Raw genomic sequence first — 21,657 nt, forward strand, 5'->3', positions numbered from 1 at the left:
AAAAGAGAGTCAAGATAAATGGTTCATTCTCTGGTTGGCAACCAGTAACTAGTGGGGTGCCACAGGGATCAGTGCTGTGACCCCAACTATTTACAATCTATATTAATGACTTGGAAGAAGGGACTGAGTGTAACATAGCCAAATTTGCTGATGATACAAAGATGGGAGGAAAAGCAATGTGTGAGAAGGACACACAAAATCTGCAAAAGGACATAGACAGGTTAAGTGAGTGGGCAAAAATTTTGCAGATGGAGTATAATGTTGGAAAGTGTGAGGTTATGTACTTTGGCAGAAAAAAATCAAAGAGCAAGTTATTATTTAAATGGAGAAAGATTGCAAAGTGCTGCAGTACAGCGGACCTGGGGGTACTTGTGCATGAAACACAAAAGGATAGCACGCAGGTACAGCAAGTGATCAGGAAGGCCAATGGAAGCTTGGCCTTGATTGCAATTGGGATGGAGTATAAATGCAGGGAAGTCTTGCTACAGCTATACAGGGTATTGGTGAGGCCACACCTGGAATACTGTGTGCAGTTTTGGTTTCCATATTTATGAAAGGATATACTTGCTTTGGAGGCAGTTCAGAGAAGGTTCACTAGGTTGATTCCGGAGATGAGGGGGTTGACTTATGAGGAAAGGTTGAGTAGGTTGGGCCTCTACCCATTGGAATTCAGAAAATGAGAGGTAATCTTATCGAAATGTATAAGGTTATGAGGGGGCTTGACAAGGTGGATGTAGAGAGGATGTTTCCACTGATCGGGGAGACTAGAACTAGAGGGCACGATCTTAGAATAAGGGCGGTCCATTTAAAACTGAGATGAGGAGAAATTTCTTCTCTCAGAGGGTTGTAAATCTGTGGAATTCGCTGCCTCAGAGAGCTGTGGAAGCTGGGACATTGAATAAATTTAAGACAGAAATAGACAGTTTCTTAAATGATAAGGGAATAAGGGGTTATGGGGAACAGGCAGGGAAGTGGAGCTGAGTCTATGATCAGATCAGCCATGATCTGATTGAATGGAGGAGCAGGCTCGAGGGGCCGTATGGCCTATTCCTGTTCCTATTTCTTATGTTCTTATGTTAACAGACGTTAGACTAATAGACCTATAATTTCTATTTTATTCTACCCTTCTTAAATAGTGGAGTGGAATTGGCAATTTTCCAATCTAAGAGCACAATATCTGAATCGGTAGAGTTTTGGAAGATCATGACTAAAGCATCTACAATTGCCTCACCTACTTTTTATAATACCCTGAGAAGAAAGAAGCATCAACATTGTGTAGAATAAATTATTTTAAGACTATTAAATATGGTGCACAGACAAAGGCAGAGAGCTGTTTGAGACAGGAGTTACTAATTTCTATTCATTGAGGAATACTTTGAAGAGCAGTTCAGATTCCTATTGCAAATAGGCAGTTATCTCATCGTAACTGGAGAGTCCTGTGGATACAGGGTTTCATTACATCAAAATGCGATACAAGCAGATTGAACTGTGTGAGTAATCTATTTAGAAACGTGAACATTGGCAAAAGTAATGAATTGGAAGAATTGCTGTGTTTTTTCGAAAGTTGAAACATTTTAGAGGTCAACAGTATATTCAGTACCGCTGGTATGACAACGCTGTGATTATCCCGGCTTTGGGTTATTGGCATGAAAATGGAGAGCAAAGAGAACCCGTCTATCTCTGTTCTCGTTTTTGAAAAAAAAATGTAAAAGTTCACTTCCAAAGTTATACGGTACAAATACTCAGTGGATCAAGTTAAAGGAATCAAGTTGCAATGACCCAGTAAAGACATTTATATAATGAATATTAACTTTGGCAAGACTTCTTCCACAGGTAATTGGAGAAATGCTGCAAAGCTGTACAAGATATATCTCACCAGTCAGCAACAATGCGCCAAGGGGCTTCTTGCAGGAATGGAGGGGGTCCCAATGTGGGTTATTTGGCAAAGCACAATGTTTTTTCTCAGGCAAAGGCAGCTCTCTTTTCTGTAATGGTCATTTCTGGGATTTAGATTAAGAGGAAAGATCTGCTGCTCCAAAGCACAAGTGACCACAGATGTAGATATCAGACCTTTACGTGCAGACATTGATAAATGGCTCTCCTGGTCGAGCCCATTACCCACAGGGACTGTGACACACTCGTGGCTTGACAGGCACTTATATTGAGAGGCTTTCAATGAAGGTCAAACAAAATCTAAATGATTCTGCCAGTGGCAAGTCAGCTTGCAACGAAGTAATCAGAAACATTGTGAAATATTCTGACAGAATAATTAGAGCACAGGCAACCTGCAGTGTTTGAAATTAAATGGGATCTTTGAAGTATAATTATTGTTCACAGGGTCCAGGTCTAGGCTTTGAGCCCCCATACAGAAATTACTATTTCTTGCAGTAAAAGCAATGATATATTTATTACTTTATGCACAGGAGATACAGGAGCTAGATAGCCCATGATGGTGGTCTGTGTCTGAACAGGAAAGGGATATTTATCGAACACATTTTGGGATCTATTAGACTTATAATCATATGATCAGGAAAGCAAATGGTATGTAAGCTTTTGTTACAAAGGGATTAGAGTATAAGAGTAATGGGGCCGAAATTGACCCCCTCCTTAAGCTTCATTACTACATCTAAGAGGCGGTAATGGGTCAATAAAGCCTTTCCGACCGGGGGCAGGCCGATGGGCCGAGCTATCTTTCCCACCTAACTTTGCATCAACAGCAAACTTGGATATGTTACACTCCGTCCCTTTATCGAAATCATGAATATAGATTTTTTTTCGGGGCCCAGAAGAGGCGAGGGCCCAGGGGCAGCACGGGCCAGCCTACACTGCTATATGTGTGCGCACTCGGTTTGTGCAGCAGAGCTGGGTAATCCTTGCCACTGGACCAAGACCTAGCTCTGTCAAGCCTGTGTGGTGGCTGGAGTGCAACGGCCACCATACATTAAAAAAAATCCAAACACAGGCATCTTCCATTCTTCAGGATGTAGTTCAGGATCTGGAATATTAGGTCCTTCAAGAAATATCAAGAAAGACTGGATCAACTGGGCTTGTATTCACTGGAGTTCAGAAGAATGAGAGGGGACCTCATAGAAACATTTAAAATTCTGACGGGGTTAGACAGGTTAGATGCAGGAAGAATGTTCCCAATGTTGGGGAAGTCCAGAACCAGAGCTCACAGTCTAAGGATAAGGGGTAAGCCATTTAGGACCGAGATGCGGAGGAACTTCTTCACCCAGAGAGTGGTGAACCTGTGGAATTCTCTACCACAGAAAGTTGTTGAGGCCAATTCACTAAATATATTCAAAAAGGAGTTAGATGAGGTCCTTACTACTAAGGGGATCAAGGGGTATGGCGAGAAAGCAGGAATGGGGTACTGAAGTGAATGTTCAGCCATGAACTCATTGAATGGCGGTGCAGGCTAGAAGGGCCGAATGGCCTACTCCTGCACCTATTTTCTATGTTTCTATGTTTCTATGTTTCCTTCATTGAAACACCTGTGAACTCATCCTTTTCGGCATGGAAGCAAGTTATCCTCGTTTTGAGGGACTGTCTATGATGATGAGTCATATGATTTAAAAAGCGTTATGAAGAATGCCCTGTAGTAATAGCCCTGAGCTATAACATGCTCTGTTGAATCGTGGGAGATAAACTTTCAAAGAACTGCTCTTACCTTTCATGTTAACGCTATTGACCAGCTTGTATGCTTAATCACCTCCGGCTTATCTGAGAAAATGCAGAATCATAGAAAAACAGAAGTTCTGACGAAGGGTCATCGTCCCGAAACGTTAACTTTGCTTCCTCTCCACAGATGCTGCCTGACTTGCTGAGATTTCCAGCATTTTCTGTTTTTATTCCAGATTCCGGCATCCGCAGTATTTTGTTTTTATATCAGAATCATATCTTTGTATCTGATCTATAACTTGAGTTTGATGTGCTGTGGTGCTTAGGTTTACTTTTTTTTAAGTTCTTATCAGGATATAGGACTTTCTTGAACTAATTATTGTCAGGATCAATGCTTTGAAAATTGTAGATTTTGTTTAAGGGAAAGGGCATAAATGACCTGTACTATCTTTTATTGTTGAGATATTTTGGTCCAGATTTTGTGGTCAATGGCAAAGGAATGGCGCTTAGCATTCACCTTGCTGATAGCTGCCCACAAAGTTTTTGTAGGCTTTAGAGTTCAATCATGCTCCAATCCGACGTCTGATCCAGGCCTATGGCCTCCACAGGGGATCTGTGACATCAGTGATCAGGTCAAGCAACAGGGCGGCTCTTCAACCAATCAGATTGAGAATCCTCACTGAGGCATGCAGAGTCTAAACCAGGAAGAATAAAGCAGGAAATATAAACTAGATTTAAACTAAATACAGAAAGCAAAATAAAAATTAGGAAATACAGATGAATTTAACAGAGAAAAATAAAAGAGAAAGAAAGACATTTTTTTTTAAAAAGTTTACATTTTTAAAAATCTCCAACACTAGAGAATGAGACACCACACTTGTAAAATTATTTTTTCAGGGCCAGAGAGGTTGTTTGACAGTAATTATCACTCATCATGTTGTTAAAAACACAATTATTCCTGAATGCACCAGCCATCTTCAGTGTGGAAAGAGTGGGCTAGTTCACAAAGTTCACACCGTTGCATCCATTTCAGTGATCAGTCTATCAGTGAGGACTGTTACAATGCAGGAGCAGGGTATCTCTGACCGAAACTTCTGGATTTCCACATTTAACTGCAGATGTGCAGACGCCAGCCATTTCTGTCAGATTTAATCCATTATAACCATTATTCTTATCACAAAATTACAGCACCAGCCATCTTCAGTGCGGAAAGAGTGGGCTAGCTCACAAAGTTCACACCGTTGCATCCATTTCAATTTTTCCTCTGTTAAAGTCAGGAATAACAATGCAAAAAAAAGAAAGACTTGCATTTATATAGTGCCTTTCATGACCTCAGAACATCCCAAAGTGCTTTACAGCCAATAAAGCTTTTGAAATGTAACTACTGTTGTACTGTAGGAAATGTGGTAGCCAATTTGTGCACAGCAAGGTCCACAAGCAACAGATAAATGACCAAGATAATCTTTTTTTTCAGTGATGTTGGTTGAGGGATAAATGTTAGCCAGGACACGGGAGAGAACTCCCCTGCTCTTCTTTGAATAGTGCTGTGGGACCTTTTACAGCCACCTAATTGGGCAGACAAGGCCTTGGTTTAACGTGTAACGGATTAACTGAGATTTCCTCAGTGTCACAAAATCATAAATCCATTTATAAAAATCACACTTAAGGTTTAGTTCCACACATCGCACAGAAGTAATTTTGCTTCCACATTTGGAAATTAAGATACTCCTTTCACCAGTGATAAGCTAGTAACAGCTACTTTCAATTTGACCACATGTTTGGTAATAACTGTGAGCTAAAGCATAGACTGAAAGTGTATCAGGCAAATGACTTTGTAAATCGTGTACCTCTGAATTATTGTTTGACACATGTAAGGTTCCAGAATTAGTGATGCTTAATCATCAAGCATTGAACAGTGTCAGTAAGCTGTTGGGAATCTTTAGATCTTGGGGTTTTATCCAGTCTGGAAAGGGTTCTTCAGTTCTCAGTTATTAACTATATATCAATTATATATCAATCCTTTCCATTCACTTCCCAGTAGCCGAAGAGGTACCGATCACATTTGGACCTATTACAGATTGCCTGAGTTTAGCTTTTTTTTAAATGTATTTGTTCACGGGATGTGGGCGTCACCGGGAAGGCCAGCATTTATTGCCCATCCCTAATTGCCCTTGAGAAGGTGGTGGTGAACCACCTAAGCTATTTCAGAGGGCAGTTAAGAGTCTACCACGTTGTTGTGGGTCTGGAATCACGTATAGGCCAGATCAGGTTTCCTGCCCTAAAGGACATTAGTGAACCAGATGGGTTTTTACAACAATCCGGTGTTGTCATGGACACCATTACTAACATGAGCTTTTAAAAATTTGCTATTTATTTAATTAACTAAATTTAAATTCCCCAGCTGCCATGGTGGGATTTGACCTCATATCTCTGGATCAGTGATCTAGGCCTCAGGACTACTAGTCCAGCGACAAAACCACCATGCTGCCGCACCCAGAAATAGTTCTACCTTCTCCTCACCCAGTGCTGCATTTGGGTAACTTGGTTATCTTCATGTTACTTCCTGGATTTTGAAGTGCTCTGTCACTGATCACCTGGCCGTGACTGCACTAAACCATGCACTTCTCAATGGTCACCCATGATCGATATTGACCTAATACTTCAACAGCCAGTAGCCTCTGGCCTTGCCATTCACTTGTTGCATGATTACCTCAATAAGAACATAAGAACATAAGAAATAGGAGCAAGAGTAGGCTATTTGGCCCCTCGAGCTTGCTCTGCCATTCCATAAGATCATGGCTGATCTGATCTTGGCCTCAACTCCACTTCTTTGCCCACTCCTCATAGCCCTTAACTCCCTTATCATTCAAAAATCTGTCTATCTCGGTCTTAAATATATTCAATGACCCAGCCTCCACAGCTCTCTGACGTAGAGAATTCCAAAGGTTCACGACCTTCTGAGAGAAGTAATTCCTCCTCATTTCCGTTTTAAATGGACGACCACTTATTCTGAAACTATGCTCCCTAGTTCTAGATTCTCCCACGAGGGGAAACATCCTCTCTGCATCTATCCTGTCAAGCCCCCTCAGAATCTTATACGTTTCAATAAGGTCACCTCTCATTCTTCTAAAGTCCAATGCGTATAGGCCCAACCTGCTGAACCTTTCTTCATAAGACAACTCCTTCATCTCAGGAATCAACCTTGTGAACATTCTCTGAACAGCCTCCAATGCAAGTATATCCCTCTTTAAATAAGGAGACCAAAACTGTATGCAGTACTCCAGGTGTGGTCTCACCAATGTCCTGTACAGTTGGAGCAAGACTTACTTACTTTTTTACTCTATCCCCTTGCAATAAAGGCCAACATACCATTTTCCTTCCTAATTACTTGCATACTAACTTTTTGAGTGCCATGTACAAGGACTCCCAAATCCCTCTGTCACTCAGCATTTTGTAATTTCTCCCTATTTAAATAATAATTAGCTTTTATATTTTTCCTACCAAAGTGGATAACCTCACATTTTCCCACATTATACTCCACCTGTCAATTTTTTGCCCACTTGCTTAGCCTATCTATATCACTTTGCCGAATGTTTGCATCCTCCTCACAACTTGCTTTCCCACCCATCTTTGTATCATCAGCAAATTTGGCTACATTACACTCGGTCCCTTCATCCAAGTCATTAATATAGATTGTAAATAGTTGATGCCCCAGCACTGATCCCTGTGGCACCCCAACTAGTTACATTTTGCCAACCTGAAAATGACCCATTTATCCCGACTCTCTGTTTTCTGTTAGATAGCCAATCCTCTATCCATTCTAATATATTACCCCCAACCCCGTGAACTTTTATCTTGTGCAGTAATCTTTTATGTAGCACCTTATCGAATGCCTTCTGGAAATCAAAACGCACATCTACTGGTTCCCCTTTATCCACCTTGCTCGTTACATCCTCAAAGAACTCCAGCAAATTTGTCAAACATGATATCACTTGCATAAAATCATGCTGACTCTGCTTGACTGTATGATGATTTTCTAAATGTCCTGCTACTACTTCCTTAACAATGGACTCCAGCATTTTCCCAATGACAGATGTTAGGCTAACTGGTCTATAGTTTCCTGCTTTCTGTCTCCTTCCTTTCTTAAATAGGGGCGTTACATTTGCGTTTTATGTCTTTCATTACACCGAAACCCTGGCTGAATGAACCTGGTGAATGTAAAAGGTCCCATTGCACTATTTGAAGAAGAGCAAGAATTCTTCCACTGTCACGGTCTCCATTCCTCCCTCAACAAACATCAAATCTGATCATCTGGTTATTCTAAAAGCAAACTACAGCAGATGCTGTAAATCTGAAACAAAAATGGAAAGTGCTGGAGACACTCAGCAGATCAGGCAGCATCTGTGGAGAGAGAAGCAAAGTTAACGTTTCAGGTCAATGACCTACTGACAGAACTGCAAAAAGTTAGAGAAGTAACAGATTTTAAGCAAGTATAGGGGCAGGGAAAGATGGGGAGAGGAGGAAAGAACAAAAGGGAAGGTCTGTGATAGGATGGTGGGCAGAAGTTATTAAATGAACAGCAGAACCATTACTAGTCTGAAATATTGGGAGCAGGGGTTATGATCTGAAATTGTTGAACTCAAAGTTGAGCCCGGAATGCTATAAAGTGCGTAATCGAAAGATGAGGTACTGTTCCTCTTTCCAAATTCTTGGGAGTCTTTCAAATTTAGCACATTTCCAAAAATGTCAGCTAAAGCTTCCCTCATTTAGCTCATGTTTCCTTTAAAGCTCATGGATACAAGTTATCTGCACAAGGTGTCCTGCCTATTTTAAGAACATGTAACCTATTTTAAAAAAACCCATGGCATTTATTATCTGTGTGTCCCACCTACTGCGTCAGTGGCATGTTTATAAATCCCACCACAGCCATTTTAATGGTCTATCTGTAAACGAATACCCAATTAATGAAAATTACTGCCAGATTACCAGCAGTATTCTGCAATGGACTTGATCTGCTGGGAATAGGATTGAAGTTGGCCAAACACATTTCAGCAACAGCTGTTACAGAGAGCAAACTTTCATCTTGTTTGTCTCGACTGGAATTGAACCGCGGTCCCGTAGATGAAAGGATGCCTTTTATTAATTCATTTATTTATTTACCGTTTGCGCAGGGTACAGCTATCTACGTGAACGGAGACTAAACATTACAAATTCTGCCATCTCTCAAATTGGAAAATAACGAGGCTGACAGATGGGATGGGCATTGAGGTTGTCTCTCTCTGACAGCTGCTAGGGTCTTACATCAAATGAATCAGATGGGATAAATTTACTCACTCTTGACAGCTGCTGATGGTGCGACATCAATTGAGTTCGGAAGGGACCAGCCCAGTTATTAGTGTCTATGCCTCGGTAGCATGTCGTGGCTCTCATGTCCAACATTAGCATCTACCAATTCAGTGTGGATGTTGAGAGAAGCCAACTCTATAGAATGTAGGGAAATGGAACAAATGCAGATTTTAAGACAATTTAAAAAGCTTAAGGGATACGTGTGAAGTTTAGCATTAAACTGGCCAGGTTGTGTGCAGTGAGCAATTGGTTTCTAACAAGAGGAAGTAGCTTCTCAGTACAACACTTTGTCTTATGTTATCACCTCTGCTGTAAGATTTTATTGGCTCCTGCATCAGAAGGGAAAGTGTGACACTGACTCTTTTAAATCCAGCAACTTGCATTTGTATAGCGCCTTTAATGTAATAAAACGACCCAGGTCACATCACAGGAGCATAATCAGACAACATTTGATACCGAGCCCACATAAGGAGATATTAGGACAGGGGACCAAATGCTTGGTCAAAGAGGTAGGTTTTAAGGAGGTAGCGAGCTGGAGAGACGGAGAGGTATAGCGCGGGAATTCCAGAGCTTAGGATCTTGGCAGCTTAAGGCACGACCGCCAATGTTTAGAGTGTGACCGGAGTCAGTAATAAGTTGCTGAAGCATTTGTTGTGCACATAGATCAGAAACTATACACTAACAAAAGACAGATGCACTCAGAAATCGAGAAGGTAGATAGAGAGAAACGATTTCCGAAAGTTGGTGAGTCTAGAACTAAGGGACATAGGCTAAAAATTAGAGCCAGACCTTTCAGGAGTCAAATTAGGAAACACTTCTACACACAAAGCGTGGTAGAAGTTTGGAACTCTCTTCCGCGAACGGTAATTGATACGAGATCAATAGTTAATGTTAAATCTGAGATTGTTAGATTTTTGTTAACCAAGGTATTAAGGAATATGATGCAAAAGTGGCAATATGGAGTTAGGTCGCAGATCAGCCATGATCCCATTGAATGATAGAACAGGCTCGAGGGGCTAAATGGCCTATTCCTGTTCCTAAGAGTACTTGCAGATAGCATTACATTTAAAAACATAACCACAGTACTGCCAGTTGTCCAGATGATGTAGTGTATTAATGCTACTTGTTCTGCAGATGCATCGGCATTAATGCTGAGGCCTACCTGAGCTGTGCAGTAAAGGTTAAACCCACTCAAGTTCCTTCCCTAAAGCTGGCTGCTCTCCCATTTCTTATCTGCATCATGCGAGACATTTGGCAAAGTGATTCTCTGAAGTGCTGCACAGCTCGCTGCGGACAGTGATGGCTGATAAACTGCCTACATACACACAGCCGACTTGTTAAGTAGTGGCCCTGAAGGCGTGTGGGCGTCAGTGGGTGCAAAGCAAGACAAGAGCAGGTGTGAAGCTAGGAACCAGGGGGGCGATTAGAAACCGAGATGGAAAATGGGGCGAGGAGAGCGAGCTGGTCAGTAATAAGCAAATGCTCTTGAAAAATAAAATGAGGCGTGTGGCTGCCACTGTCAGTCTGGGCCCTTCTCCCGTGCGACCGTGCTACAGAGCTGCACTGGCCAATAAGGCCCAAGGTTTGATTCCTGCCCTGCCCATGTCAGCTGACCTTAGCTGGGCTGAGGTGAGATTCTCAGGATGTCCAAAGTAGGAAAAGTGAGGTGGAGTGGGGGTGTATTGAATTAACCACGGTGATAAATGGGAGCTCCTGAAAGCTTGGAAAGGCAAAGAAAATCACTTGTGAGTAGCTGAACCGGTTAGACGCTTGCGTTATTCGAAAATGTTCACATATAATTACAAAATATTTATAGCACAGAAACAGTAATTTGGCTCAACAGGTCTGTGTCACTGTTTATACTCCCCAAGAGCTTCCTTCGACCGTACTTCATCTATCCCTATCAGTATATCCTTCGATCCCTTTCTCGCTCGTCTTTATCGAGCTTTCCCTTAAATGTATCAATGATATTTGCCTCAACTCCTTGTGGTAGAAAGTTACGCATTCTAACCTCCCTGGTTAAAGAGGTTTTCCTCAAATGAGATTCCCCTCTACCATGGTTGACATGGCCCTCGACCGTGACCATTTCATTTCCCACTGTCGCCCTTTACCTCCGTCCCATAACGACAATAAGGTCCCCCTTGCCCTCACCTTGCACCACACCAGCCTTCACATTCAACAGATCATTCTTTGCCATTTCCACCACCTCCAGCGTGATCCCACCACCAAATACATCTTCCCCTCCCCTCCCCATCAGCACTCCGAAAGGACTGTTCTCTCTGTGACACCCTGGTCCACTCTATCACACCAACACCCATTCCCCTTCCCACGGCACTTTCCCGTGCAAGCACAGGAGATGCAACACATGCCCTTCTACCTCCTCCCTTCCCATTATCCAGGGCCCCTGTTGTGTATCTGTAAAGCATGCACTCCCATATTCTGCCACCAGGGAGCGTATCCCCTGAAGTCCCAAGGGATCCCAGCATTCCTTGGGAGCACTGTATATAAGTCGGCCCCTAAGGCCTGTTCCTCACTCTGGAGTGCCTTAATAAAGACTGAGGTCACTGTTACTTTAACCTCCCTATGTGCAGTCTCATCTGTGTTAGGAACACAATAACTGGCGACGAGTATACACATCCAACGCAAAGATGCAGCAAACTGTGGGCATCCTGGAGAAGTTCTCGGAGGGTGAGGACTGGGAAGCCTAGTCGAATGGCTAGACCAGTATTTGTAGGCAATGAGCTGGACGGAGAAGTAAGCGCTGCAAAAAGGAGAGCGGTCCTCCTCACAGTCTGAGGGGCACCGACCTACAGCGTCATGAAGAATCTTCTGACTCTGGTGAAACCCACAGAGAAGTCGTATGAGGAGCTGTGTACACTGGTTCAGGAGCATCTTAATCGGAGGCAGAGCGTGCTGATGGCAAGGTATCGGTTCTACACGTGCTAGCGATCTGAATGTCAGGAAGTGGCGAGCTACGTCACCGAGCTAAGGCGACTTGCAGGACAATGTGAGTTTGATGGCTACCTGGAGCAGAAGCTCAGAGACTTTTTTGTATTGGGCATTGGCCACGAGACCATCCTACGAAAACTTTTGACTGTAGAGACACCGACCCTCAGTAAGGCCATTGCGATAGCACAGGCGTTTATGTCCACCAGTGATAACACCAAACAAATCTCTCAGCACACAAGTGCGAGCAATGTTCATGAAATAACTGGAACTGTGTTTGCGAGCAGAAAAGTATAGGGCAGAAATCACGAGTCTGCAACTGCCAGCAGGCCTCAGGTGACCCAGATGACTCAGAGTCCGCCACAAAGGATGAATGCAAGGCAATTCACACCTTGTTGGCATTGTGGAGGCTTCCATTAAGTCTATTCATGCTGCTTCAAAGGGTATGTTTTCAAGAGCTGTGGAACAATGGGGTACCTCCAATGAACTTGCAGACGAGCTGCAAGCTCTGCAAAACCTGCTAACCACCATGTGGCAGAGGAAGATCAGTCCATGGTGGATCAAAGCAATTTCGAGCATCAGAGAGAGGAGGCAGATGCTGAAGTACACAGGGTGCACACATTTTCAACGAAATGTCCAACTATAATGCTAAATGTAAAATTGAATGGCTTACCCGTAGCCATGGAACTGGACACTGGTGCTAGCCAATCCATCATGAGTGAAAAGATGTTTGAGAGACTGTAGTGCAACAAGGCGCTCAGACCAGCCCTGAGCCCCATCCACATGAAACTGAGAACATACACCAAAGAGCTCATTACTGTCCTGGGCAGCGCCATGGTCAAGGTCACCTACGAGGGCACGGTGCATGAACTGTCACTCTGGATTGTTCCGGGCGATGGCCCCACACTGCTTGGAAGGAGCTGGCTGCGCAACATCCGCTGGAACTGGGATGAAATCGAGCTGGACAGGCTACAATGCGAGGGCATCATCCCCCCAGTGGAATTCAGCGAGCGGGCCAGCCCGATTGTTCCAGTACTCAAAAGTGATGGCACGGTCAGGATTTGTGGCGAATAAAAAGTAACTATTAATTGTTTCTCACTACAGGACCAATACCCGCTACCTAAGGCAAACAACCTATTTGCGACGCTGGCAGGAGACAAGACATTCACCAAGCTTGACCTGATTTCGGCCTACATGACTCAGGAGCTGGAGGAGTCTTCGAAGGGCCTCACCTGCATCAACACGTACAAAGGACTGTTCATCTACGACAGATGCCCGTTTGGAATTCGGTCGGCTGCAGCGATCTTCCAGAGAAACATGGAGAGCCTACTCAAGTCGGTACCACGCACAGTTGTTTTTCAGGACGACATATTGGTCATGGGTTGGGACGCCATCGAGCACCTACAAAACCTGGAGGAGGACCACCAGCGACTGGATCGTGTACGGCTGCGGCTGAAGAGGTCGAAATGCGTCTTCATGCCAACAGAAGTGGAGTTTTTGGGGAGAAAGATCACGGTGGACGGCATTCAGCCCACAGACGCCAAGACAGAGGCTATAAGGAACGCGTCCAGGCCACAGAATGTCACGTAGCTGCAGTCGTTCCTGGGACTCCTCAACTATTTTGGTAACTTCTTACCGGGGTCAAGCACCCTCTTAGAGCCCCTACATGTGTTATTGCGTAAAGGTGAGAACTGGGTATGAGGAAAGGACCAAGTAATTGCTTTTGAGAAAGCCAGAAACATTTAAATGCTCCAATAAGCTGCTTGTATTGTATAACCCGTGTAAAAGACTTGTGTTAGCATGTGATGCATCGTCTTAAGGAGTCGGGCGTGTATTACAACAAGCTAACATTGCCGGGAAGTTGCAACCTGTCGCCTATGCTTCCAGGAGCTTGTCTAATGTCGAGAGGGCCTACAGCTGGGTCAGCATCCGCGTTGAAATGCAAGAGCTAATCAAATTTGAGCTGCAAACCGATCACAAACCGATTATGTACGGCAATGCAGCGTGTGTGCTAAGTGGAGCAACGCATCCAGAGAGGCACCACTAAGTTTGTGGTCCTGGCCCTCCAGACTATGGTCGAGCATCCATGTCGAATATGTGGGCCCGTTTCTCGGTAAAATGTTCCTGGTGGTGCTGGATGCTTTTTCAAAATGGATTGAATGTGAAATAATGTCGGGACGCACCGCCACCCCCACCATTGAAAGCCTGAGGGCCATGTTTGCCACTCACGGCCTGCCTGACATATTGGTCAGTGACAACGGGCCATGTTTCACCAGTACCGAATTTAAAGAATTCATGACCCGCAACGGGATCAAACATGTCGACTCGGCCCTGTTTAAATCAGCCTCCAATGGGCAGGCAGAGCGGGCAGTACAAACAATCAAACAGAGCCTTAAACGAGTCACAGAAGGCTCACTCCAAACCCGCCTGTCCCGAGTACTGCTCAGCTACCGCACGAGATCCCACTTGCTCACAGGGGTGCCCCCGGTTGAGCTACTCATGAAAAGGACACTTAAAGCCAAACTCTCGCTGGTCCACCCAACCTGCATGATCAGGTAGAGAGCAGGCGGCAGCAACAAAATGTAAACGATGGTCGCGCCACTGTGTCACGGGAAATTGATCTGAATGACCCTGTGTATGTGCTAAACTATGGACATGGTCCCAAGTGGATCGCAGGCATGGTGATAGCTAAAGCAGGGAGTAGGGTGTTTGTAGTCAAACTAGACAATGGACAAATTTTCAGAAAGCACCTAGACCAAACGAGGCTGCGATTCACAGACTGCCCTGAACAACCCACAGCAGACACCACCTTTTTCAAACCCACAACACACACCCAAAGAATCAACGACACCACCCCGGACCAGGAAATCAAACCCATCATGCCTAATAGCCCAGCAAGGCCAGGCTCACCCAGCAGCCCTGCAGGGCCAACAACACTCCAGCCCAGCGAGGGCACAGCCAACACACCAGAACAGACATTTGTACCGAGGCGGTCCACCAGGGAAAGATAGGCTCCCAACCGCCTCACCTTGTAAATAGTTTTCACTTTGACTTTGTGGGGGAGTGATGTTGTTTATCTGTAAAGCATGCACTCCCATATTCCGCCACCAGGGAGTACATCCCCTGAAGTCCCAAGGGATCCCACCATCTCTTGGGAGCACTGTATATAAGCCGACCCCTAAGGCCTGTTCCTCACTCTGGAGTGTCTTAATAAAGACTGAGGTCACTGTTACTTTAACCTCCCTGTGTGCAGTCTCATCTGTATTAGGAACACAATAGCCCCAAATACTCCATCCAGGTGGAACAGCCATTTACTTGTACTTCTTTCAATTTAATATACTGTATTTGGTGCTCACGATGCGGTCTCCTCTACGTTGAGGAGACCAAACGCATATTGGGTGACCGCTTAGCGGAGCACCTCCGTCCAGTCTGCAAGTATGATCCTGAGCTTCCAGTCGACTGTCATTTTAATTCTCTGCCCCACTCTGACCTCTCTGACCTCGGCCTCTTACACTGTTCCAATGAAGCTTAATATAACTTCGAGGAACAGCACGTCAGCTAGCGATTAGGCACTTTACAACCTTCCGCACTCAACACTGAGTTTAACAATTTCAGATCATAACCTCTGCCTTTTTTTCGGACGGCGGACGTTGCTGATGTTTCTGCCATTCCCATTTATACCTCCTCTACACCAATCTTGTGTTTCTCTATTTGTTCCATTACCATCTCCTTTTCCTTGCACCATCATCCTTTTTGTCATTTAATCTCTCCTGCCTTGCACCTGATCACAGACCTACCTTCCCTTTTTTTCATTCCTCCCTTCCTCCTTTCCCTGCCTCTGCATTTGCTTAAAAACTGTTACATCTCTAACTTTTTACAGTTCTGACAGAAGCTCAGCGACCTGAGATGTTAACTCTGTTTCTCTCTCCACAGATGCTGCCTGACCTGCTGAGTATTTCCAGCATTTCTGTTTTTATTTCAGATTCCCAACATCGCAGTATTTTGCTTTTGTTACCGATCCGAATGATCGATTGTACATCTCGGCTATTCCACTGACTCACTGCTACTTCAGTCATCACACACCACAACTCTAACCTCACAAGACACCATCATGCCCTTTAACATAGAAACATTGAAATCTAGAAACATAGAAATTTACAGCGCAGAAGGAGGCCATTTCGGCCCATCGTGTCCACGCCGGCCGACAAAGAGCCGCACGGCCCTCGGTCAGCAGCCCTGAAGGTTCCATATAAACCTATGAACGATGAAGGAAAGACAAAGAGCACCCAGCCCAACCAGTCCGCCTCACAACTGTGACACCCCCTGCACTGCAACATTCTACACTCCACTCCAATAGGAGCCATGTGATCTCCTGGGAGAGGCAAAAATAACAGATAAAAACCGAAGCCATTTGGGGAAAAAAATTCTGGGAAAATTCCTCTCCAACCCATCCAGGCGCTCAAAACTCGTCCAGGAGACCATCCTGGCCGTATTCATTCATACATGTCATTCTTTATTCCGAAAATGTTTCCAACTGAGCTGAATAGAAAAGCAAAATGCAGTTGAGATTAATCACGGTTCTTTTCAACTGAACTAATCGTGATGGTGCCACTTTTAAAATCTAATGCTAATTATTCCGCTCAAAAAGACAAATTGGATCCATTCATTCGCTTCTCTTATCAGCTGACATATTATAGTTTTAATTACAGACAGTTAATTAACTGATTCCTCTCTAGAATTTCTATAATTCCTTATTGATTGACTGCCTGAAGCACGATTGCTTGTGTCACCCCGCATAGTGACCGACATTCATCACGCAGCATTTTACATGCGATGTGTGTTTTGGGGGCCGGCGCACGAGCCCGGTGAAGGTCACTGTTTTCTGGATGCTGCCTTGCCAACTGCCTCCGTGTGTTCTGCACAGATGGTCACTCCGGTGTGCTACCACTGTCCACCATCTGCTCCGTTGCCTCACCTGCTGCCAGCCATTCCAAGGCAAAGTAGCGCCGAAAATGTAGCTGAGGGATTCAGCTGGGAAAACGTAGAGCTCACAGTAATAGCTGTGCAGAGCAAGATACAGTTTGGTCATCTCATTTGTGAGGTTCAGAGAGTCAGAACCAGTCCATTAGCTTCTATTGCGTTAGTCGAGTGATCAATTGGAATGAGTGATTCACCAGGTGGATGCACTATTGTGCATCGAATATGGGTATTTAAAAAATGGCCATTAGCTAGTAATGGGAGCAGCGAGCATGCCAGAGTCATTTATGTCTGAATAGAAGAACACAAGTTGATTAAACCACAACTTTAAGCAGCTCTCAACCCTCTAATCTATCATGAAATACACCTCTTCAAAATAGAAGACCAGTGGTTAAGTTTAATTTGGAAATATGGAAAAATACATCCATATTTTTTGTTGTGTTTTACCATGCAAGTTATGTATAATGATTATTTTGTCATGATTACTTCTTCATTAAGGAGGGAGAAGTGTAATAGAGCTCCACTTAGTGGACTACTGATGTAATAACAACTATTGATGTAAATACTATAAAAGGGTCATGTGGCAAAGTCACATGATGACAGTTTCTGTTAAGAGCCATCTTGTGTGTGTGTGTGCTTCTTAGTGATGTTGTAATAATATATCACAGTCAAAATATAATTAAATGGATTGCTGAAACTAAGCTCTTGCAGATGGGAGAGTAGGAATTGATACACCATCCATGTGAGGAAAATTACCACTTTCCATTAAAGCTTGGAATAAACATTCAGTCTTATTTTGCAGTTATATAGCAGTTATATATGTAGGCAAGTTAAGCTACACCTGTATCAAACCTTGGTTAGACCAAACTTAGAGTACTGCGTACAGTTCTGGTCGCCGTATTATTAAAAGGATATAGAGCCACTGGAGAGGGTGCAGAGAAAATTTACAAGGATGATAACAGAAATGCGAGGGTACACATATAGTACACATATCAGGCTTGAAAAAAGAAGGCTGAGGAGTGACCTAATAGAGATCTTTAAAATCATGAATGGTTTTGATAGAATAGATACAGAGAGAATGTTTCCACTTGTTGGGAAGAGCATAACTAGAGGCCATCAATATAAGAAAGTCACCAGGAAATCCAATAGAAATTCAGAAGACATTTATTTAACCAGAGAGTGGTGAGAATGTGGAACTTACTGCCACAGGGAGTGGTTGAAGCGAATAGTATAGATGCATTTTAAGGGGAGGCTAGACAAGCATATGAGGGAGAAGGGAATAGAGGGTTACGCTGATAGAGTTAGATGAGGAAAGATGGGAGGAGGCTCGAATGGAGCATAAACGCCGGTGTGGACTGGTTGGGCCGAATGGCCTGTTTCTGTGTCATATATCCGATGTAATCCTATGTATTTTGATCAAGGTAATGGATGGCATTGATGGACTCTTTTGATTACATTGCAGCTTGGCTCAGGTGACAACACTCTGATCTCTGAGTCCCAAGGCTGTGAGTTCATCTCCAATCCAGAATCTGAGCACATAATCTGGACTGACATCCTGAGGGAGTGCTGCATTGTTGGAGGGGCCATCCTTTGAAGCCGCTTTTTGCCTCTTCCAGTGTTTCATGTTGATGTTAAAGATCTCACAGCACTATTATTCGAAGAAGTTCTTCTGTGGTATCTTGACAAGCATCCCTGACTAACATCACCAGAAACAAATAGATCCATTGGCAATTCATCTCATTATTTTTGTGGGACTTTGTTGTGTGCAAAATGGCTGCCACATTTGCTTGCACAGTAACAGTGAGTGCACTTCAAAGTAATTCATTGTACGTGAAGTACTTTTTGGGGGCATTTCTCGGAAACGTAAGATGCAGTTATTCTTTATTGCAAGTTCTTTATTTTATCTTTACTTTTCTAACCTAGTGAACACACTTTGAGATTTTACCCTTGAAGCACTGTAAGGTGCAGCAGGCTCCAGTCTGTAACAGGAGACTTTGGTCTAATTAAAGCACTAGGCTAGCATTTTCATATGCCAGTTGAGGAGAAATTACTTCTATATTATGTGTAAGATAAGAACTTACCCTCTCTGCTCCAAGGAGAGTAATACCAATTTGCCTAGTCTCCCCATATAACTGAAGTCATACATCTCTGGTACCATTCTAGTAAATCTCTTCAGCATCATCTCCAAGGCTTTGACATTCTTCCTAAAGTGTGGTGCGCAGAATTGGCCACAATACTCAAGTGGCCCAACCAGTGTTTTATAAAAGTTTAGCTTTGTTTTTGTACTTTGCTTTTGTACTCTTTGCCTCTATTTATAAAGCCAAGGATTCCATATGCTTTTTTAACAGCCTTCTCAACGTCTCCTGCCATCTTCAAAGACTTATGTTCGTAGACCCTTAGGTCTCTCTTTTCCTGCACTCCGTTTAAAACTGTATCATTTAATATATATTAGTTCTCCTCATTCTTCTACCAAAATGAATCACTTCACATTTCTGTGTTAAATCTGCAATGGGTTTGACCATTTCTGTCTATATCCTCCTGAATCTGTTAATATCCTTATCACTGTTTGCTACATTTTTGAGTTTTGTGTCATCTGCAAGCTTTGAAATTATGCCCCCGTATACCCAAATCTCGGTCATTAATATACATCAAAAAGAGTAGTGGTCCCAACACCGACCCCTGGGGGCACCACTGCACATTTCCCTCCAGTCTGAAAAACATCCATTCACCATTACATCACCAAGACCACCTACTTCCACCTCTGTAACATCCCAGACTCTGCCACTGCCTCAGCCTCTGCTGCTGAAACCCTCATCCATGCCTTTGTTACTTAGATTTGATGATTCCAGTGCTCTCCCTACGTAAACTTGAGCTCATCCAAAACTCTGCTGCTCATATCCTAACTCACACCAAGTACGGATCAGCCATCACCCCTGTGCTTGCTGAACTACAATTCTGGCCTCTTGCACAACCCCGATTTTTATCACTTCATCACTGTGTCTTCAGCTGTGGAATTCCCTCCCGAAATCTCTCTGCATCTTTACCTCTCTCTTCTCTGTCAAGACACTTCTTAAAACCTACCTCTTCGACCAAGCTTTTGATCGTATGTCCTAATATCTTAAATGGTTCAGAGTCAAATTTTGTTTGATAACGCTCCTATGAAATGCCTTGGGACGTTTTATTACTTTAAAAGCACTACATAAATGCAAGTTTTTGTTGTTATTGTACCCTCTGCTTTCTGCCCTTTAGAGTGTCAGCCATGGCTCAGTTGGTAGTTGCCTTGTTTCTAGGACAGGAGGTTGTGGGTTCAAGACTCATGCCAGAAAAATGAACACAAAAATCTAGGCTGATGCTCCAATGCAGTGCTGAGGCAATGCTGTCTTTCAGATATGATGTTAAACTGAGATATGATATCTGCTTTTTCAGGTGGATGTAAAAGGTCCTATGGCATTAATTCAAAGAAGAACAGGAGAGTTATCCTTGGTGTACTAGCCAAAATTTATCTCACAACCAACACCACTAAAACAGATTACCTGGTCATTATCACATAGCTTTTTACGGGAGCTTGCTGTGAGCAAGTTAGCTGCCGCATTTCTTACATTGCAACAGTGACTACACTTCAAAAAGTAGTTCATTGACTGTACAGCGCTTTGGGACATCCAGTGGTCATGAAAGGCGCTATAAAAATACAAGTCTTGTTTTTTTTTAGCCAATTTCTTATCCATGCAGCCACTATTCCTTTAACCCCATGTGCTTCAATTTTGCTAACAAGTTTATTATGTGGTACTTTATCAAAGGCCTTTAGAACATCCATATACACAACATCAACCACACTACCCTCATCAACCTTCAACATTGCTTCATCGAAGTTAGTCAAACACGATTTGCCTTTAACAAATCTGTGCCGACTTTCATTTGTTCACCCATATTTTTCCAAGTGCCAATTAATTTTGTCCTGGATTATTGTCTCTAAAGGTTTGCCCACCACCAACGTTAGGCTGACTGGCCTGTAGTTGCCGGGTTTATCCCTCTTCCCTTTTTTGAACAGAGGTGCAACATTTGCAATCCTCCAGTCAACTGGCACCACACCCATATCTAAGGAGGATTGGAAGAGTGCGGCCACAGCCTCTGCAATTTCCACTCTTACTTCCCTCAGCAACCCAAGATGCATGTCATCCCCGACCGGGTAACTTTTCTACTTTGAGTGTTGCCAATCTTTTAAGTACCTCCTCTTTATAATTTTCATCCTGCCCAATTTATGTACCACCTCATCCTTGACATTGGCAGCACCCTCTTCTTTAGTGAGGACGGATGAAAAGTACTCATTTAGTACTTCAGTCAATGCCCTAGGCCTCCACAAGAATATTTCCTTTTTGGTCCAGATTCGACCCCACCCTTCCTTTGACTACTATTTTACAATTTATATGTTTATAAATGACTTTTGTGTTTCCTTCTATCTTACCCATTAATCTATTCTCATACACTCTCGTTGACCCTCTTATTTCCTTTATCAGTTTTCCCTTTTATTTTCCATATCCAGCTTGGTTCTCTACTGAATTATGAACCTCCTCTTTCTGTTTCATTTTAATCTCTATATCGTTAGCTATTCAGGGAGCTCTAGCTTTGCATGCCCTTCCTATCCCCCTTGTGGGAATGTGTCCAGTCTGTACCCAAATTATCTCCTCTTTGAAGGCCTCCCATTGCTCATATACTGTTTTATCTGCCAATCTCCGGCTCCAATCCACCCTGGGCCTTTTCAACTGATTG

This window comes from Pristiophorus japonicus, chromosome 12, assembly GCF_044704955.1.
Source record: "Pristiophorus japonicus isolate sPriJap1 chromosome 12, sPriJap1.hap1, whole genome shotgun sequence".
Taxonomy (NCBI): domain Eukaryota; kingdom Metazoa; phylum Chordata; class Chondrichthyes; family Pristiophoridae; genus Pristiophorus; species Pristiophorus japonicus.